Here is a 22,321-nt window from a genome sequence, read left to right as displayed (position 1 = left end):
ACCAGTTAGTTACAAGCCCAGGGGATGGCTGGAGGTTGAAAATAAATAAGTAGAGTCCTGGAATTTGTTCCCAATACTGAATATGTTGTGAATTGGGTACTAAAGCAGGAGAGGTGTGCCCATAAACAAGCCCAGCTCTGAGGAGAACTGTGTGCAGAGATGTGCTTGCAGCTGTGACTCAGCTGTGCACGGGAGGTGGGAGTGGTTTGATGCCTCACACACACTCTTGCTTCCTGTTCTCCTACTTGTGGTGGCCTTTCAAGTGGATTTACTTCCTAAATAAAAAATGCTGGACAGTAAATGTGAATTGCAGTAATAAAGTAATTTACTCACTCTTGTTCTGTTTGCTAGACCTTGAATAAGAAAGATATACATTTAGAAAGTAGGACTGCTTTCTAAATCTTGAGAATGGGATTTTGTTGGATGCTCAATACTGCAAATTAGACCATGCATTTCTTATAAATGTTCAACAGCTTCAGACTGGCAATGATTTGCCTTCATTTTAACTGGTACCAGCCAGCATTGGAAAGCACATGGACACTTCTCTTTTCATTAGATCTGTAAAGTCAGATGTAGCCTGTTCTGTCACTGCAGGTGCAACTTCTTCTTTGTTGGAGGGACAACGTGGCCAGGTCTTTCCCACCCAACAGCTGACTGAAGGACCCAGCAAGCAGCACCTGGATGCAGTGGAAGGTTTGATCCCTTCAGCAGCCCTGAACTGCTCCCCAGCATGAAAGGAACCCCTGCAACCAGGATAACACCCACTTGTCTCCATTCAGTGCTGTCCTGCATAGAGGTATGCTGCTATTTTAAACCCCTGTCACTGCAGTGATGTGGATATGTTATAACCACCCTCTCTACTTTTCATCTGTCACCAGCTGGCAGTTGTTGATGATTTATAGGATTAGATTTCAGACCTCATTAACCAACATAAGAGCATCTATGTGCTAATTTCATCCTGTCAAATATTATTTGTAATAAACATGCTGGTAATTCCACCCAGCAGGGTTTAGTGACTGAAACAGCAATGAGGCAGTGCCCACACACTGATCTGGTTGGGTGTGTCATTAGTGAGCAGGCTGGGTGCTACAGCCCCATGAGCTCCTGGAGCCCTGCTCAGATGAGCATTTGCCAGGTGAGAGAGCCCAACTCAGCAATCCCTGCTACTGTCAATGGAATGGTAACACTTAGAGCCCTTCCTTTCCCTGGTAATTCCAACATCTTTAAAGGCATCCTTGTAACACAGCCCTATACATGGGTATTTTCTTTTTACCTGAAAGCTCATGCCAGTATTCATAGCTTATGCAACAAAATGTTATTTAAGAGCCTAAGGTACTATCTGTTAGCAAAGCAAGGAAAAGAGAAGTATCTGAAGGCACAGCTGGTCCCATGGCTCCTGCCTTTGGGTGCTGGGACCCAAATTTCCTTTCAGTGATGTCCCACACTTGCTCCAAACTATGGAATGCTCAGAGGTGGTGTTCTCAACCTGCCTGATGTTCTTCATGCCACCCAAGCCTACCCTGGTGTGTGGTTTTTCTTCCTTTCAGGAAGCAAGGCAAGGTTATTAATCCCACATCCCTGCTTAAAAAAAAATTGTTGTTGCCAGGAAAAGTTCCATTCAAACAGTGCTTGTCTTACAGCCAACTCTAGGGAGTCAAAAATCAGTGAGCAGAAACTCCAGAGAGCAATAAAGCCACAGGACAGACCTTGTTCTGCTTCCTGGCTGGCCAGTGAGACTGGATGCTGAGAGCTTAGGATGGGACTGTATTTTTCTCTACTTCAAAATAGCTACAGTCCTTAGGGCACTTGTAAAAATTGTGAAACTAGAAGACAATCCACATTCTCTTTGATGGGAGTGCTTGGGTCAAGGAATGAAGGTGGTGCTGGAGAAGGCTGTACCTGCAGGGCCAAGGATACAGGAGGTACACGTGAGCCCCAGCCTGTGCCTGTAAAGCCATAGGGGAAAGGTTCTGGAGAGAGCTGTCTCCTCTCCAGGCTGCTGCTGGGGATGCTTGGGGCAGGAGCCACCTCTACCACGTCTCACACTCCCTCTTTCACTGGGCACAGAGTGAGGAACACCAAGGATTTGTTACAGGAGTCAACATTCTTGTACCAGCCTGGGATGTTTGTTACAAAGACAAGCTGTTGGTGCAATATAAACAACAATAAACCCTGCTGGAATAGCAATTCTGTGGTTAGGCCAGTTCCCCATATTTAGAAAAAATTATTTCTATGTATTTATTGAAGTCTGTAAGTGCTGTGGTGAGGATTGATACCCCTGGTACCCATTAGATGAACAGATGGTGTTTCTCCTGTGTTTTTTTACTGCTGTCACAGATGGGGAGAGCTCCTGTTTGAGGAAAGCCCTGTTTGGCAAGTGTCACCTGCTGGGGGCTGGGATGAGGAAAGCAGCCTGGATGTTGGGTCCTTGCAATCTCCATCCAAGAGCCCATGATCGCTGACATGATCACTGCAAGCATCCCCAACAGTCTGGGCAAAGCTAGCTTAAGAGGAAAGTGTCATGAGCCTTCTGTGCTTCCAACACCTCTGGTCTCCCACCACAGCCCAGGCAGATTTACAGAGGGAGGCTTTTTCAGAGGTGGAAGCTTTGGCACTGCTTCCCTGTCCTGCTGCACTCTGCACCTGCGGGGCAGGGGTGACACCAGTGGTGTGTGGCACCTGTCCTGTTCAGCCCATCCCAGCAGAGCCCAGGGGGACCCAGCTGGCTGCTGCTGCAGCCAGGGCAGCCTTGCATTGCCCCTGCTATTCCTCCTTGGCATCCCCCCACAGGACTTGGCTGCAATGCCCTGGTTTTCCCAGATATTAACTCCTAGGGCACATCTATCCTGAAAAAATCTGTCCTGGGTCTTAACTTGCAAACCAGGTGGGCTGAGCTTTGGTACTGCAAAGGCACGTGTGGCTTTCATCTGAGCTGACTTGTTTTAGAGTGGCCAGAGCTGCTGTGGATTGCATTGGGAAGGAAGATTTGTGAAGTAATTTCCAGGTTCCTCTCCGTTTTGCTCCCTGAGCAGCTCTAAAAGCTTTGTTTGGCACATCATAAAAGCTCTTGGGTGGTTTGGCAGCCAGACAAACAGCCAGTTGTCTTGTCCCAGTAGCCAGGCCTCCAGTACCAGCTCCCAGCTTGAGCTCCTGTGCTGGCTGGGTGCATCTCCTGACGCTCACTGAAGCTATCACATTGCCAGAAAAATGTTTCAGCAGCTGCAGTCTGACTCCAACTGCTCTTAAAATCCCATTTACAAGATTTCCTCTCTGCTTTGCAGGGAGTCAGTCCTAAGCAATGTGCTTAGCTTTTTGACAGGCTCTCCTGACAGCTTCAGCAGTGAAACATGGCAGGGAAAGGGCAGGATGGCCCATGGTCCTAAAATATTCTTGCTTCTCTGTGCTTGCCATTGATTCTACCGCTCAATTTCCCAGCAAGACTAAGTCTAAATAACTTATAGGTAGGGATCTTTCCTGCTCTGAAAAGCTTCTTAATAGATTTGTAACTTGAAGGAACCTTTTCCATTATTTCAGTGATAGTAAAAAAGTTCTGGAGATGATCACCAATATCAACATTTCTCCAAAGGTCACAAGCCTAAAACTGTTGAGGAATTTTTATGTTTTATTTCTACTTAATATGTAATTTGAATGCAGAACCAAAATAATGTGAATGAAATTCAGAAGAATTTAAGCAAGTGGGCTTTGTTTCTACAGGGGGATGGGCCTTCGAAAGTTCAGTAATAGGATTTCTGTTTTAACTGTACTGCCTTGAAACTTAATTTACCCCTGCAGCATCTTCAGTTTTGAGATGAACAAGCAGTAAACAGGTTGTCCTTTGCTGGGAAATGCTTCTAATATTTCTGCATGGTAACAGAGGGACACCCAAGACTCTCAAGGGGACATTTTGCCCCTGCACTAACATCCAAAGTTCTGAGTGCCCTGCTCCAAGCTGGACAGGCAGGTGCTCAGGGGTGCTCATCTGGCTCAGTTACAGCTTGCCAGCTCTATACCACCTTGGATCCATGGGAATGTATTTTCATAGATTCTTTTTTTATTATTATTTCATAGCTGAATGGAAGCATATTTATTTTCAGGTTTGTTTCTCTTTTCCTGGAAAGGCTCACTAGCCATTTTTAATCAAAGACCTGGCTGCCCCTGCACCACACCTGCCAGTCCCTGCTCTGTGCCCAGCTCTGTGCCACACTGTGGGCCCTTGAGCCCGGGCACAAAGCCCCTGTGGCACTCACTGCCCAAAGCAGCAGCTTGCAGGGCTTTGCCAGGGGAATGCAGAGGGGGATGTGTGCCCCGAGCTGCAGTGCCCACTCCTGCTTCTCCTGCTTCCCAATGTCCCCACTGCCTAACCAAGGCAATTCAAAGAATGACACTCAGATGATTCTCAGTGCCATCTGCCTAAACACTGCTTTTTCTAGAAAGTCAATTTAGCTATAGTGCTTCTTTGCAGAGAATGATGGCTGCACTCTGATGAGAAATGCACTTGATAATTTAATAGGCATTTTGTCTTTTTCCTAACAAGATGTGTTGATTTCTGAGAGGTCTGTGATTCACTAAGAGAGGAAAATACATGAACTGAAGTAAAACATAGAACAATCATTAATGTGAAGGATGTGTAATCTCTGTGAACTAAAAATAAAGGTTGTGAGCTATTTGGATTATTGGCATTTCCTAATTTTCTTTATCATTCAGATGTTGGGACACAGGGTAGGGAAATTTTTTTTAATTAAAAATAGTTGTTCTGAAGTAATGGAAACAATATTTTGACTTTTGAAGTAAAAAAGGAATACTTTCAAGGTCAAAGTCAAAATGTTCAGTAAATTTTAGGGCTCCGGTTTGAATGAATCAGTCCCAAGCTGCAAGAGGATTCTTGACATTTCAGTTCACAGAAGTTTTTGATTGTCTTTGGTGCTGGAATATATAGAACATTTTCCAAGTCTCAATTGCAATATGATTGGAAAACTCTTTGTCTCTCAGCCCTGGTCACACTGCCCAGGAAGGGAGTGAAGACACAGGCTCCCTGCCAGAGCACTGCTAAACACAACATCTCCATATTCTTTCTCTTAGAAAATGCTTTTTCCTCCAATCCAGATAGTGGAGGGCTGAAGAAAAGAGCAGGAGACACAGTGGCACTGTCCCATGCTGGCTGGTGACTGTGTGGTGCCTCTGGGGCACAGAAGGTCTGAATTTAAGTCTTCCTTTGGTTTGGATCTGCTTCAAACAAATACAAGCATCTCCTGAAAGCACTGCCCTCCCTAGGGCCTCTCTGCTCATCACTTGCAGGCAGACTCAGAAGAATTTGACTTTATTAGTGATTTAAGCCTTGGAATGGAGGCTGATTCCAGGTGAGTGTAGGGCAGAGTGTGGGTGAGCTGTGGGGAAAGGGAGAGGCTGAGAAGGAACCACATCAGGAACTGAGGCAGGGCCATAGCAGGAATCAAAAGAACAGGCCAGGATGAAGAAAGCCACAGACAGGTTTACATCTGGCAAGCCCTTGTTTTTCCTCATCCTGTTTTCCTAATAAAAGTTAAACATGGAAATTAGCATTTCATCTATATGGGGCCTCATTTTTGTATTTACTGCAAATCCACCTGTGCAGCTGGCACTCAGTCCCAGCATGGCTGCAGGGCTGGAGCCACCTTGGTTTGGTGCCTGCTACCAGAACTGGACTGAAATCCTGCAAAAAGCAAGCAACCTGTCACTCCTCTGCCACAGCAGCCTCCTGCCAGCAAGGCAGGGGGGTCTGCAGGTCTGTGACTGGCACAGTGTGTTTGCAAGCAGCCACTGCTCACCAGGCTATACAGCATCTGCAGGGGGCCAGCAGAAGAGATAACATCTCTACTGTGTTGTAGGGAATACTTCAACAAACCCCCAACATACTCTCTGAAACTGAGCTTCCACCCCAGCAAGAGGTCACATAAACTGGTATAAATTTCAGGGTTTATAAACTTTATAAGGTTTTATTATTACTTATATTTTTATTATGTAAGTATATATATAATAAATATATATACTATACTATTATATATATTATATATAATAATTATACTAAATATAGTATTATATACTTATATAACAATAATGCAATTATAGAATTATATAATATTATCTAATATATTGTTTATATGGTTTATTTCTTATTCTTTATTATTCATAAGGTTTTAAGGGTTTTATAAACTTTAGGGGGGCCACTGTATTTGGTCCAGGATCTCCCTGACACAGCTGGAGCCCTGTCAGTGCCTGCATAGGCACAACCATGGGCACCATCACAGCACCAGGCCAGAGCCCTTCCTGGTGAGCCCTCTCATCCAGATATCCCAGGACATGAGCACAGTTTCCCATGGTGGTCTGCTCCTCTTTCTGCCCTTCCCTGCCTTTGAGCATGTTTTTCTTGTGTCTCCTTGAATCTTCTCTAAGCCCTATCTACACTAGTAATCTGTTACACACCCTAAACCAAGAGATGCTGTGGTAGGATTGCCACATTTTCCCTTGGACTAAGTACACGTGGAGAGAAGTGAGATAAAAATCACACACAACTGTTCTGCAGAAATGGGCTTACTTTTGCACTTTGTCGTTGAAGAAGATTTGGGGCATTTTGACATTTTATGGACTTGACTGATGACTCACCTGCAGCCACTCTCAAGTCTGGAAACTTGCCTCTCTGCGGCTCAAAGGATGTCTGAACGATCAACCTCTTGATCTGAGGGGCTGAGTTCAAGATGTCCCAGGATGAGTGATGGAAACCTGCTTATCCCAGCACTGCTCCTGGACATCTCCTGCTGGGTACCAAACATCCCATTGCTTTGCTTGCCCTTGCCAGAAGTTTCCCCTGGCAGGGGGCTGGGAAAGGCCCAATAATCCACTTGGCTGTGGTACAGTTAGTAAAAGACAGAGCACACTTCATAAAGGACACCAGGTTTTAAGATGCTTTCAGGTAACCTGAGAGCAATGTAAGGTTTATGTAGCAGTTAATAATGTGATATAGGTTCCTTAGAGGTTTACTGATCTCTATAGTCTTGAAGTTATAGTTCTTTCTACTGAGTTGGAAGCTCTGAATATAATGTCCTGAGACTAAACTCTGATGTTTTTTGAAAGTGTGTTTATGTAAATGCCAGAGAGAGGAACAGAGATTAAAACTGCTGAGATTATGCCTGAAGCAAGAGCAAACAGATGGATTTCATTTTTAGGACACTGAAGAAATGCAAAGTGGCCATCTGCCAAAGGTTCCTGTGAGCTCTCAAACAGTACTGTGAGGTAAAACAATATTGTAATTTAACCAGAGGGTGAGTAATGCTGCTTCTGGCAGCTGCACAGGGGCTGGAAATATTTGCACAGCCTACACCTATGGATCTATTCAGGATCCTGTTGGCAGTGCTCCTATGGAAAGGTCAGGTCCTGGTACCTGGGCAGGGACCAAACTGTTGCTCTGGGGCTTCAAGGATCAATGTTGTTCTGGTGTTGACAGAGATTCCTCACCTAAGCAACACCCAAAAGAAGCCCCTGGAACAATCCCAAGAACCCTTTAATTGGAATGTATAATTTGTTTTTAAAAAAACCAATGTGTTAAATTACTGCAACGGTTGAGGCAAGGACTGAATGAAATTGAGCTTCTTCATTTGATTAAAAGCTGTAAATTAGTTTTGGAACAGGCTTGAATCTTGTGGCTGGATGGGACAAAACTCTCAGTCCCTTTGCTGGTGTGTAACACAGGACTGGTTGGCACCACAGGACTTTGTGCTGAGCTTGCTTGCATTACATGCTTAATCTGCATTTTATATGGCAAATCCTCTCCCTGCTCTCCCCTTCTTACCTGGGAAATTGCATCATTGAATTTAGATAAAGTCTGTAATTCTGTGTTTCCAAAAGGCTCTCCTGAAACAAGTACACCATTCAAACAGTGCTTTAAGACATCCCAGGGCACAGCCACAGCTCAAGGCCAACTTCACACAATTGTAATTCTGAGCAATTAAAATTATAGTGGCTAATCTGTCAGAGAGCATATGTTAGAACAGTGTTCAGCTGATCAAGTGCATCATCTGATAACTGCTGGTAACTCTGCTGTGTGATCTACAGCCTGATTCTGAGTGGAAGTTATTTAGCCTGTGGCAGCTTGTGAGACTAGAAAGAAATAATAAAACCCAGTGTAAACTCAGGAGGAAAAGATAAAAGTTATTGAAAAGCAATTATTGAAAAGCAGCTGATGAAATGGTTGAGGTGTTACAGCGCCAGCAGCAATAATCAAGAGCCCTACTAAATCTTTTGGCTGCTGCTTCATTCCATATCTGGCTGGAAGCAGATATGGAATGAAGGTGCCCAGCTTGGGCTAGCAAAAAGGCAGGCAAATGAGGAGATAAAATAGCAGCCTTTTAAAACTGATCCTGTTCAAGGGTACCACAAGGGATTTCCAAGGCAATTTTTTTTTGCAGAATTTAATTAAAGTGCTTTGAAATTTCTGGGAAGTGAAATTGCTTGGCAGGATTGTTGGATTTTGGCACCGTGAAGGCTGAATAGTGAGCCCTCACTGGTGGCCAGGCAGTGGAAATGTGCCTGGCTGGGTCCCATTTTGGAAAGTCTGAGGATTGCCATCAGCAATGTAGGCATCCCAGGCATGGAGGGATAGTAGGAGGTAGGGAACATCAGCCAGGCATGGACAGGCTTGGCCTTGGCCTTCCTCTTTCTCACCCTGCTCAGATGTCAGGTTACTTTGACTCAGCTTAAAAATGTTCTGGAGATCACCTTAGCAATCCAAGCTGGTCACAGCCTGTCTGTGGGAAGGATCAATCAGCTGATGCACTTTTCCTCCAGCTGCCATGATGCTATTGATGCTCCCATCTCTGTGCTGGGGCTGCAGCGCTGCCCCAGCGTTGGACTCAGTGCTTCTCCAGCCACACTGAGTGGGGACAGGGCACAGTGACCTTCCCATCCTCCTGTCACCTCTTTGCTGCTGTCCTGGTCCCTGGAGCAGGAGTTTCCCAGGTCAGGCTGCAGCTTGCTCAGAGATTCATTCACCTAATGGCCATGCAGTGCCAGCCTCAGGACGATCTTCAGGCAATGAATCCAGCAGATTTTTGCCATTGCTGCTCACTGTGTCTCACTGAGAAGTGCTGGGGTAGCTTTGCTTTAGGAAGAGGAATTGTGCTGATGAATTAGGAGCGGTGCCAGGCTCCCAAAAGGATGTGTCCTTTCTTTTTATAAGGTGCTTTTCTTTGTAACCTCCTCATCATTTCTAATAAGCTTTTGCACTGTCAAAGCCACACTTGGCTGTCTTTCTCATTTTCCATCTGCTTATGAGAAGGGCTTATGGGAGATGAATGTGCAAGAGGAGATTCTGTTGAGGATGGCTGACCTGTGCAGTCAGGTGGGGTTTCCATCTGGCTTTCTTTGGGCTTTTTTGGTTGGGTTTCCAAAATAATGTTTCTGAAACAGGGAGTAGACCCTGGCACACATATATGTCCCAGGTTCCTTTCCAAAGGAAAGTTGTCATGGTGAGAACTGAGGTAGCAAAGCAGGGTTTATCCCATAAATTTAATTTTTTATCCCTTCTTGTGTCTACTGGAACTGTACCTGTACTGCTAAGTGGGAACACAGTGGTGTTGTCTAGGTGTGATCACATCAGTCAATCTTTTTATAGCAAGCTTTCTTCAAAAGGCTTAAATGTGATATCAAAACATTTCATCTTTAAATTTGATTGGAATGCTTGATCATGCTAAACTGGAAACTCTTGTGCAAACCTTTCCCAAACAGTCCTGTGAAAAGCAGAAATTGCCCAGCAGATTGTCCTTACCATGCCTGCCTTGGAGTGATTTGTTATGGCAAAATACCTTCCAAAAGTAATAAATTAAAAAGAAATCCTCTTCATCAGTGCAAGAAGAATGTAGTCTGTAAGTTATTATGGCAGTGACAAAGAAGTCTATTGAATGCATCTGACTTTTGGAGCCTGTAGAGATTTCCTAAACCTTTGTTCTCTTCCCTCTTGCAGGACATTAGACTGGTACAGAGATATTGGCTGTGTCCCACAGATCCAGATCCCACAGGCACCAACAGGAGCTATGTTTTTGGCTCAGAGAAAAAAAAAATAAAAAAAAAAAGCCAGCTTATTTTACCCATATTTATGGCAGCTGCCTCTGAGTGTCCATGAGTGCTCACCAGTAAGGATGAATCCCAGTCAGGGATTCAAAACTGGCCCAAGAGCCTCTTTCTGCCCCCAGCACCTGGTTAAAGTCAAATCTCTCCCAGAAAAGTGAGAGGCACCATGCACTTTGTCACAGCAGAGTTGGTGTCACAGTGTGCAGTGGTGTTTTCCTTTGCCTGCGGGGTGAGTGCGTTGTTGCAATCCTGTAACTCACACAGTGTGTTCAAAACAGGAATTCCTGCTTCACTGCTCTCAGAGAATGACCAGTCATCTGACTTAATTAAACTCAGCTAAACCTAAAGGGTGTTAGTCAGTGATATTTCATAAATCTTTTTCCAGGTATGTTTTTATATTTTGCAGTTCTAGGAATAGCTCAAATAAAAAATGGAGGTTCTTTAGCCACTATTTTTGCTTCTAAGGGTCTGAAACATATTTTTTGTCCAAAAATAGCAATGAGCTTTACGGGGGACTGCAGTACATTCAAAACAGTTTCTGGTAGCATTTTAAATGCAATATTCCATCTTGTCTTGGGGTGACTTTATCATACTGTGTCCCTGTCATGGTTTGACACTGGCACAATGCCAGTGCCCCCATGAAAATGTGATTTCTACTTTGAATGTTGTGAAGTGGAATTTAGAATAGAGCAAAGCAGGCTTAAGCTTGATAACAGGAAAAAAACTTTATTAAATTACCACTATAAAAGAAAAGAGAAAACTAAAGAAGGGGAAAAAATCACACAAAGATTTAAATGAAAACTTTGCAAAACATTCCTCCCCCCACCACCCAACTCTAACAAACTATAGTGAGACACAATCTGGACTCCAATCAGGTTTTCACTTTTTAAGCAATTGATACTCAGTTTATCGAGGGAACAGAGTCTCTCCTGTGCCACAGACTTTCCCAAGAAACACAGCTTTACATCCTGTGTTTCTATGTCACACATGGCACCGCCCGGAGAAAAAGTTTGTCATGGTGACTTTTTTCTTTTCTATGCACAGTGCTTTCACTATTAATGCATGGATGGTTATTGCTTTTAGGATTTTTTTTTTCAAGGATGCCCTGGCAAGAGGGGAGAAAATAACAGTTCAGTTTTTCATTGTTTGGGACCACAGTCCCCCCCATTTTCCCCTGGGGCCGAGGGTTCAAGAACAGAGATTTTTTTCTTTTCTCTTTTTTTTCCAGGGAAAGGGGGCGCCACCACAAACCCCCCAACTTTTTTTTTGTTCACTTCACTTTTGTCTTTTTCCCAGCTGAAGCAGGTTTTTTGACTCACTGGCATTCTCCCAAAACACAGTCCCTCTTGAAGGAGAAGATTTGGTTCAGGTTGTGGCTAACACGGAAAAGTCCAGCCAAAAGCCACTCCTTGTCCCCCTCCCATCCAGAATTCCTCCTTCCAACATCCCATCCTAGGGTCCAAGGTGTCTCTCTTCCTCTCTTTCAAACCGAGGAGGGGAAAGGAAAATTCACAAAGCTTTTATTTCTCAAGGAAGGGTTAAAAGTCCGAACTCCCAGGATGGCTCGATGCCCGGACATCCAGCAACTCCCACGCACTGGGCACCTTGCAGCAGCTCCCCCCGCTCTTCCTTCCTTGCGGCTTTCTCTCTCTTTCTCGGGAGAGGAACTCTGGGGGGGGGGAAAGGGAGACATCCCAGATTTTTTCTACCCTTCCATCTGCAGGGGCCAGCCCGGTTCCAGTCCCTCTACTCTTCGGAGTTACCTCCATCAGGCCATGGGGGCTTCCCCTCCCCCACCCAGCTCGTGGCTGGGGGGGGGAAGGTCTGCACTGCACGCTGACCGGAACCAAAGAGAGCGAGTTCCCCTGGGAATTCTGCTTTCAACCCCTCTGTGTTCTCAGAGGCGTGTTTACTTTCAATTGGTCAATATCTAAATTGACCTCTTCCTTCCGGGAAAAATTATTTTTCCGTGTCAAACCACGACATTCTACTCTTTGCCTCTGAGAATACAGACTACAAAAGAAAAAAATCATTATCAAAATTATATTCAACACATTCTACATAAAACAGCAATTTACACTAAATTTCCACTCCAATTTATCTCAAAACTCAACACATGCTTTGCTCTTATTCTTCTTGATTTCATTTCACAGCATTCACCTTATTACCATCTTATTTTATTTTATCTGATCTTATCTTATCGATTCGATTCCCGGTCAGGGAACCAAATGTCATGGTTTGACACTGGCACAATGCCAGTGCCCCCATGAAAATGTGATTTCTACCTTGAATGTTGTGAAGTGGAATTTAGAATAGAGCAAAGCAGGCCTAAGCTTGATAACAGGAAAAAAACTTTATTAAACTACCACTACAAAAGAAAAGAGAAAACTAAAGAAGGGGAAAAAATCACACAAAGATCTAAATGAAAACCTTGCAAAACATTCCTCCCCCCACCACCCAACTCCAACAAACCACAGTGAGACACAATCTGGACCCCAATCAGGTTTCCACCCTCCAAGCAATCGATACTCAGTCCATCGAGGGAACAGAGTCTCTCCTGTGCCACAGACCCCCCCAAGAAACACAGCTCCACATCCTGTGTTTCTATGTCACACATGGCACCGCCCGGAGAAAAAGTTTGTCATGGTGACTCTTTTCCTTTCTATGCACAGTGCTCTCACCACCAATGCATGGATGGTCACTGCTTTTAGGATTTTTCTTTTCAAGGATGCCCTGGCAAGAGGGGAGAAAATAACAGTTCAGTTTTTCATTGTTTGGGACCACAGTCCCCCCCATTTTCCCCTGGGGCCGAGGGCTCAAGAACAGAGATCTTCTTCTCTTCTCTTTCCTTTCCAGGGAAAGGGGGCGCCACCACAAACCCCCCAACCTTTTCTCTGTTCACTCCACTTTTGTCTTTTTCCCAGCTGAAGCAGGTCTCTTGACTCACTGGCATTCTCCCAAAACACAGTCCCTCTTGAAGGAGAAGATTTGGTTCAGGTTGTGGCTAACACGGAAAAGTCCAGCCAAAAGCCACTCCTTGTCCCCCTCCCATCCAGAATTCCTCCTTCCAACATCCCATCCTAGGGTCCAAGGTGTCTCTCTTCCTCTCTTTCAAACCGAAGAGGAGAAAAGAAAATTCACAAAGCTTTTATTTCTCAAAGAAGGGTTAAAAATCCGAACTCCCAGAATGGCTCGATGCCCGGACATCCAGCAACTCCCACGCACTGAGCACCTTACAGCAGCTCCCCCCGCTCTTCCTTCCTTGCAGCTTTCTCTCTCTTTCTCGAGAAAGGAACTCTGGGGGGGGAAAGGGAGACATCCCAGATTTTTTCTACCCTTCCATCTGCAGAGGCCAGCCCGGTTCCAGTCCCTCTACTCTTCGGAGTTACCTCCATCAGGCCATGGAGACTTCCCCTCCCCCACCCAGCTCGTGGCTGGGAGGGGGAAGGTCTGCACTGCACGCTGACCGGAACCAAAGAGAGCGAGTTCCCCTGGAAATTCTGCTTTCAACCCCTCTGTGTTCTCAGAAGCGTGTTTACTTTCAATTGGTCAATATCTAAATTGACCTCTTCCTTCCGGGAAAAATTATTTTTCCATGTCAAACCACGACAGTCCCCCATCATCTGCTTTATGCCCAGACATGGGTCCTGCAACTTTGACCTCAAAGAGGAAGGAGCCAGGGGGAATCCTCAGCACCAAATTTGTGTTCACTTCACACAGACTCCCCTGGTTCTCTCTGAGCTGTGCTGTCTAGCACGGACAGAGGGAGTACATCTTTGCTTTTGGTTTGCTTCTTGTTCCTTAATTGAGGCAAGAAGTTTTTCCCGGGGCTGTGGCTTCTTCTTCTGGAGCTGCTCAGCTTTGCTCTGCTCTGGAGCACCAGGCCATCAGCAGGAACCCCACGCCATGGCACAGTGTGGGAGGCTGCAGGACACCTCATCCCAGCTCTGGACCTCGGGAGAAGCAGAGCAGGACTCCAAAAATCCACCAGTTTTCTCCACAATGAGAAGGTTTATTATGTAATATTATTCTTTTTTTTCTTTTCTTTTTTTTTTCTTTGCCTGTGTACACTCTGGTTGTTAAACAATCCAGGTGTTTTTACTTTCCTCTAGGAAATTATTTTCTAAACTGTGGGGAAGAGGCTGCTGAAACCTACCTTTCTTTAGAGGAGACACCCTTACTGGAAGTTTCCTCCTAATTTGTCTCAAAACTGAGACATTTCTCCTCTTCACAATGCCCCAGACCCTTTGGCAGCCTTTTACCTCACACTGCTTATGAGCCCTGTGCCCTAAACCAGCCTGCCCTGCTCCATCCTTGCCTGTGCTCTGTGCTCAGATCCTCAGATCTGCTCCAAGACTTGCCATGCAGCTGCCCAGCCATGGCTAACTCAGACACTGAAGCAGAAATAATGCCACCTCCAACCATAAACCACCCTTGAAATATTAACCGGGTTGTTACACTGAGATGAAATGTGCTTTCTAGTTTGTAATGTGTTTATTAAGTTGGCACATATGATTTATTATGTCTTTAATTATTAATTTTCTTGCTTGTAAGTGTCTCAATTTTTTGTAAATTATGGGATTGGGAAGCGTAATGCTATCGCAGGGGAGCCTTAAGTGAAATGAAGGGGTTAGCTTGTTAATGCAATTTATATTTATGAGAAACTAATAGAAGATAATTTTATACTATCAAAGTAATATAACTAATCCAAGATGATTTGAGGAATGATGATCAGATAGGTCTGTGAACTGATGTGAGCAGAAACTGAAGAGCTGAAGAATTTAGGTCCTAATTTTGCAAAACACTTTAAAACTTGCTTTTGTTGGTAGGGAGTTAACAGGGAGGTTATCCTGCATTAAGTCCTAAATTTGAAAAATGTTACTAAGCTTTGCTCAAGGCTACACAATATTCTGTTTTCTGTGAAGTAGGATTTGATCTAGGGCAAAACTGAATGTGGGATGGATTCAAGCACAATTTATGCTTGGGTTCATTCTCATGAAGCTTCATCTGCTGAGTGTTTGCAGATTATGTATGGGGGGAGCAAGGCTGGATTAAATTGGTTTAATTCAAGTTCATAATTTCTGGAGAGTTTTTATGCTACTGTGGGTGAAAAGAGAGCTCAATTTGTGGATCAAGTTGTAAGAGCAGCAAGTGTCATTCAGCCAAGGAAAAGAACGAGTATTATAGCACTTCAGTAAGTTACAAGCACAGGGTACAATCAACATTTTTATTAATACAGGTGGGAAGTTCTGAGCCTGCTTGTAAGTGTACAGTAGTTACTCATGCACTTTCAGAGTTCCTTAGTCAGTGCTGTGCCTGTCTGTGAAGTTTCATATTGAAGTAATTCTGAATGAACAAGTCATTGCAAGTAAATAAAATTAATCCCTTGCATTAAATGTTCTTTTAATTCACAGCTTTTTTTTTTTTTTTTTTTTTTTTTTTTGGCACAACATGTGCTGTAAGAGAACAGTAATGCTTTTATTCTGTAATTCTAGTTCGGGGGGGGGGGGGGGCAAGAAAGCAACAATATTTGAATCCCTGTTTCAAACTACTTCCTGAAAAATAAGTTTTTCCTGATATAAATAAAGGAATTGTCAGAATCCACTTTTCTCAAATGTCAAGGTCAGCTAGATGTTTTTAAATTAGTTCATGCCAAGAGAAATTAATGAACCAGTAAAAAGATACAGAGGTTTGGCTCTGTGAATATGTTGGTTAATCATCTGAGAGTCCACTAAATATGCTTTTGAATACTTTCTTGACTTCATTTCTTTATACAATTTAAATAAATCATGGTCACACTTCAGTTTGCTAGGAGACATATCTCCACCTAAGTGTTCTTGGAACCTTTTTTAGTTTTATATTAAACAAATATAAAGTTTTATAACCAGTATGTGGAATAATGATAGCAGTTATTCTGCAGACACTTTAGCTACATCAACAGAGGTGTAACATAAAACAGGAATACAGGTTAAAGGGTTTTTTTAAGGAGTAATCTATGGAAGTGAATGGGTATCTCTGATGGACTTTGCAAATACTACAGGGTGATAATTTCCCAAAGATTAATTCCTCAGATGCTGCCACAACTTCTAAGACTTCCCACCCACATTCTGGAGAAAAGAGGAATAAGGATTCCTGGCATCCATGGAAACTTCATCCTCTCAGAGCTCTGAGCATCCCAGCAGACCCAGAGCAGGCTCCCTGCTAGGAGCAGGGCACACACTGACAGCAGCAACAACTGAGCTCTCTTTCCTCAGCAAGCTCAGTCTTTCAGGATTATTTTTAATTCCGTGTCATCATGTTGATGTCTTTTCACGGGTTGTTTTTCATTGCCTCTCACTGGAGAGGCAGATTTGTAGAGGCTGTACAGCTTTTGCCTGAGGTTTTCCTGATGACAACTTCATGACTGGGCTGTTTCCCCTCCTGGCTTATTGCACTGCATTTCTCTCCATTTTCATCTGCACACCGAAAAAGCACAGGCACTGATTTATGAAAATGCAAACTTCTTTTCCTCCTCCAATTCCAGCTTCATTCTTTCCTAAGAGGGAAATTGAGGTTTTAAGTCAATAGCTTGACTACTTCTAATGTGAATTGATGGTAGATGTGAGAGGTTTAATACAGCATTGCAGCTCCTTCACTTCTGTTGTGAACTCAAGAACATTCTTCAAAGAACATCCCCCAGGCATGGGCTGCTCTGCTGACACCCCAAGAGACAAGCTGATGCCTTTTGCTGTGAATCACAGCAGCCCCAGAGGTGCCAGGAGGGGAAGAGTCTGGCTGATGATCACGGGGGTGTGAGAGTAGCAATTGGGAAAGTGAAGACCAGGAGCACCCTCTTCCCACGCCCTCGGGAAGGGGACACGACCAGCACCTGAAGGAGAGGCTCCCCTGCAGAGCTCTCAGAAAAGGCAGCTCATGGATGCAAAGGCAAGAGGAAGTTTTCCCTCTGCCCAGCCCTTCCTGTGGTGCCTGGATGTGGCAGCCAAGGCTGGACCACTTACCTGACAGACCTGGCCAGGGCTTCCCCGAGGGAGGAGACCAAGTCCCTCCAGGAGGTTGGTGGCCCTACAGAGACATCCCCTCCCAGGGACCCATGGTGCTGCTTGAACTTCCAGCTCCCTCCCTTTCTCAAATCAAAATTCCCCCTAACCTCAGACTGCCAGCCCATTCCAAGACTTGCAAAAGGAAGGAGTTAAACACACACAACATCTGACCTCCCAGAGGAGGGCAGATAATTGAGCACTAATTGGAGCATCATTTTAAAAGCCATTATGGATTTTATTTGCAGTTCAGTAACTGCTTAAATGTCTGGCTCTAGGGCAAGGGGGTGATGCTCAGCCTTACTGGACTGGTAAGGTGCTTCTGTAGGCAATTGTGTTTGGACACTTTCTGGTTGTGTTTCTAAGAGCTGAAGGAGATACTGGTTCAGTGATAGCCTGGTTTTGCAATGCAGGCATTTTTAAATCAGGGCTAAATTGCTGACAGCTTATTTGATGATCACACATTTGTTTCACTCATCACCAACACAACTGGTAAAACCAAAGCAGATAACCAGAGTCCATAATAAAACAAAGGCATTCACAGTAGGTACTACTAGAGGAGCAAGTGGATCTCATTTCTAATCACAGAATCATAAAAACATTCAAATTGGAAAAGATCTTTAAATTCATCAAGTCCAACCATAAACCCAGCACCACCACCCTGTTCACCACTAAACCATGTCCTAAAGTGCCAGATCCAAATGTTTTTGAACACTTCCAGGGGAGTGACATTAAGGTCCCTCAACTCTATGTGACACTGGAGCTATGGTCTCTCCACTGTCCTTATCTCCTAGATAAGGACGGTGGGCAAATCCCAGGAAAAAAAAATCCCAAAGCTAAACCCTGTTGCATTCATCTGATCTATCCTCTCTTGCTGTTCCCCACAGGGCATTCCTGCATTGCCTCATGGTTCAAAGAAAGTTAATTATTTAACAGAGAAGTAAAAACATTTCCTTGATTTAAGTAATTAAATTTTAAGGCAACTGTGAGAGGAAAATTTCACTATACAGGAACAAGAAAAAAATTGAGCTAAGAGATGCAAAAAAACCCAAGGGAAAATAGTGCAAGGTACTGTTTTATTTATCTATCTAAGGGCAGCAGGGAAATTCTGATGTCACTGATGTTCTGACTACAAAACATGGTGCAGAATGTGAAGGGTCAGTGAGCTGCTGGCCACCAGTGGTGCCAGGAGTCACCCCTCTGCCCCATGGCCTGCCCCTGCCAGCAGAGCTCACCAGAGGGACAGACTCATCTTCTGGCCTCCTCAGCTCCAGAATTTGGAAGCAGATACTTCTTTTGGAATACAAAGCTTACAGGGCTTCAGATGTTTTCAGAGCCTGGACCAATCCTGTGCCCATTAGTCAGAGAAACATTTCTTCCTCCTCTGAAATCCTGAATTGTCTTTCGGTCTCAGATCTTATGCCAGAGATTACCACTGGTTAATTATGTTGGTTTTCAATAGTTCTCCCTCTAGCTGCATGTCCAACAGTGAATTGCCTAGTTTATCTCTGCAGTAACCCACATTCCAACTCTGCTAGGTTACATTACACCATAAAAAAAGGCACAGGAGTGACAACAACAACAACAAAAAAGTGGCTACATCCTAAGGAGCTCTGAGACCCGTTAACTGAGGTGTGATTAACCACCTGATTTGTGCAGTACTCAGCAAGAGCACTCAGAAGAATTAGCATCCTGAGGAGAGCACAATAACATCCTAAATCTTGGCCCTGGCTAAGTAGCAACCTACATTAATATTATAATAGTGTAAGCTAAACCAAGGAATATAAAGGACTACATCACACTGATTTCCACATGGATCCAGAAAAAATGAAATACATTTTTGGACTTTGAAAAAAACGGAATTAAGATCAGCTTTGCCTTGAAAGGCATATCGTACCTGCTCATATTAATAACTGTTGGCTTTTACCTGTAATAAAACATATTTGAATTATTTTCTAGTTATTCTGTAATTGTGATAGAAAAAAATGAAGATAACTATAGAGCTATACTAAATGTGAACCATGACACCGAACATCTGTGAACTCCAGGTCAGGCAACATGAGCAGGTGACAGGCTAGAAGTGCAGATTTTGGGACTGATAGTTGTTCACAGGAGGACTATCATCTATAATTTCAGCACTCTTCAGTGGAGACCACGTCAGGCTGGAGCTCTGACAGCAGGTGAGGTGGGTGGCTGTGTAGGAAGCAGGAAGGTGGGAATCTGGGCATGGTTTTGTGCATGCTGAGCTGGATCCATGGCTTGCAGTGACCTGCACCCGCCCTGTGACAGATTGTGTGCAGGTCGGGTTCCACACTTGACAGGGCAAGGGAATGTGAAGTTGTCTCACTGATAAAAGGAGGTTGAATGAGCAGTTATTGGTGAAAACCCATTGTGGAAACCACGCTGAAGAGGCATTACTCGACAGAAAGATGCTGCAAGATCAAGGAGGCAAGTGTTGCCAGAGGCATGGTAAGAGGTGGGCTGTGTTCTTAGAGGAAGGGCTGGGCTTTTGGGCAGCCCAAGTCCCTGTGGGAGAGACAGAGAGCTGGTGAGACACACAGGTTTTCAAGTAAATGCTCAATTGCAACATCAGGTTGATAGGTCCCCAAGTGACTCCAGCCTGCCAGCCTCTTTCTCACCACCTCCATGCCTCACACCACTGCCCAAATCAGCCTAATTGGCACCAACCAGTTCCCCATTGCTCCTTGTTAAATTAGCTCCACTCAGATGGATCTGGCCTTAGCAGGTGGTTGCTTTTTAGCTTTGCTCTCCCTGCTCTGTCATGGGGCAGCCAGGTTGGTTTCTGTGGGTGACTGCTGTGCTAGGCTGGATCTGCTCCAAGGCTCTGGGGCTTTCACACCCCCCCTGCCTGTCAGAGGAGGGGCACTGCTTGGCTCTTTCTCTCTGCAGTGAGAGGATGAGGCACAAGGCCTGCAGAGCTTTCTTGTTATCTTCCTTTCTGCTTTATGTTCATCTGGAGTGAATTCAGCTGCAAAGAGATAGATGGACCACAGAGTTCTTGTAGTTTAATTTGAGATTGTCACCCAGAGGTATTGGGGTAATTATCTTTCTAAATCAGTGCATTTTGACAATGTAGAAAACAATTTGGAGTCAAACAGGGGTCATTGATTTGTTTTATTCTTGTACAAGAATGACAAATTATTGCACCAACAGTGTGCCAAGGTTGATGGTAAGTACAGAAATGTGTCATTTCTCTGTCCTGCCTGGAATGAAGATTTCACCCTTGTGTGCTCTGGGTTCGGTTTATTGAAATACAGAAAGCAGCATGAAAAAGCAAATAGGAGCTCTGCACAGCTGTGCACTGGTTTTGCAAAGAGACACAGGTGGAAACCAAAATGCAGGTGAGAGAATAGCTGGAATAGCTCAGCATGTGAAGGGGCTCATTGCTTGTTGCTTTGCTGCAGGGTGGTAGGTGACAGAGAAGGTGAGGGAACAAGGGTGCCTGAACAGAGCTAGGGATTGATTAGTGTAGAAATTGTGTTTGCAAAGGCTAATCTCTGAAAGTAATTGGCATTATCAAACCCAGCTCTCAATTCATGTACAGTCAGGGTACTGCCTGGTATATCCTGCCCGTTTCACTTAACACCCAAGAGCTAGCAGCAGTTTGTGCCAGGAATATGGGATGACTCATTTGAGCTGTTTTGTTTGAGGAAATTAGGTCCCTGATTGCACTGGTTATTCTGAAGCCTTCCTCACTGAGAAGAACAAAGTATGCCCATAAGATGTGAAAGGTTTCTTTTTTTAGTATGCAAATAATGTCCTTCACTAAGTTTATACTATGTTTTATTCTTTGAGGTGAAGGGTGCCCTCCATGCTCTGACAAAAGGTGGTACAGCACATACACACCAGGCAAGAGGTTGTTCTTAGGCTAGGTTGTTCTTGTCTAATTTATCATCGTGGGACAGCAGGGGTAGCAGGCACCTCTGGAGATCTGGCCCTGCTGGCAGCACAACCAACCAGAACAGGCTGTCCAGTGCCAGCCCTGCTTGTGTTTTGAGTATCTCCAAGAACAGAGTCCACAACTTCTCTGGGCAACCTCATTCTTGCATTTGACTACCCTCACAGTAAAAAACTAAACAAAAACCTTTACTTTTTGCCTGTATTTCAATTTTTTCCTGTCACTGTGCTCAGAAGAATCCATGATGGAGAGTTCTTTGCTGTCATTCCATCAGGTATAAGATCCCCAGAGAGACATTTTAAGCCTGGATGTATTCTTATCTTTTCCAAAATATGTGGTTCAGCTGCCAAACTTGTGAAAACACAGACTGTTATATCCATCTTTTTGTGTCACATCCCCCAACACCACATTTTTATTGGTCTGTTCTTGCCAGCTGTTGCTCTGTTTGCCATCATCCTCTTCTGGAGGACTGGATGTTTTCCCTGGATGCCAGTCAGCCTCTTTTGCCCTTCACATTGCCCTCTTTCCCATGGCATGCTGGCTCCCAGGCTGAAGGGTGGTAGTGGTTTGGTGGCCTGCCTCAATTTAGGCACCCACAAGGTAGCCAGACCTTGGTCCTAGAATCAAGGGGGTTTTTTTCTGAGGAGAAAAAAATGAGATAAACTTGATTTTTCCTTAGTACATATGTTCAGTAAGGCAGCGGCTGTAGAGCTGCCAAGAGGAACTCGGGAGAAAAATGAAATATATGGGTTTGGGGTCTAGTTTTTTTTCTGTTTTCTAGTAGAAGGCAGCATTATTCATTTAGCACAGTAAATTGCTAAGCTTCTAGTTCATAAACAAAATAAATAGTTGAAATAATGAAATGATCCTTTTAGACCAGGCACAGAGTTGGCATTGCAGCCCTGCTTCTCCTGAGAGCTCAGCGTGTGCCCTGGAGCTCCCAGAGCTGCACTACTCCAGCAAGCGCTCCAAGCAGGAACTGGCCCTTGAAAAGGGTCGTGGAACACAGGGCTGGAGCTGGCAGGCTCAGCAGGATGTGCTCCTTCCAGGCTGAATCCTGGCAGTAGATGGGGCAGGTGGGTTGGGAACCAGCTGGAGATATCCAGTTTCCAAGTGTGTTCTTCCTTAGCTCTCAAGTGAGCAGAGCACTGTTGACAGTTCCATGACCTCCACAGTTCCTTCTCCCACCGGGGTCAGAAAGAGAAAGCAGGCAGAGGTTCAGGACTTCAAAATCATATTCCTTTAGAACTGCAGAGCTTCTATTCAG

The 22,321-nt window shown here is 44.5% G+C and overlaps 1 long non-coding RNA gene across 1 annotated transcript in view; it reads left to right on the top strand.

Moving 5' to 3' along the window:
* The first annotated feature begins 758 nt into the window (after window positions 1–758).
* Window positions 759–22,321, top strand: part of LOC110480072 (uncharacterized) — a 34,885-nt gene continuing 13,322 nt past the window's right edge. The window contains exon 1 of the long non-coding RNA XR_002467043.2: window positions 759–796. This is a non-coding gene — a long non-coding RNA (uncharacterized LOC110480072). The remainder of the gene's footprint in view (window positions 797–22,321) is intronic.

Source organism: Lonchura striata, chromosome 14 (assembly GCF_046129695.1).
Source record: "Lonchura striata isolate bLonStr1 chromosome 14, bLonStr1.mat, whole genome shotgun sequence".
NCBI lineage: Eukaryota > Metazoa > Chordata > Aves > Passeriformes > Estrildidae > Lonchura > Lonchura striata.
This window is presented reverse-complemented; position numbering and strand designations above follow the sequence as displayed.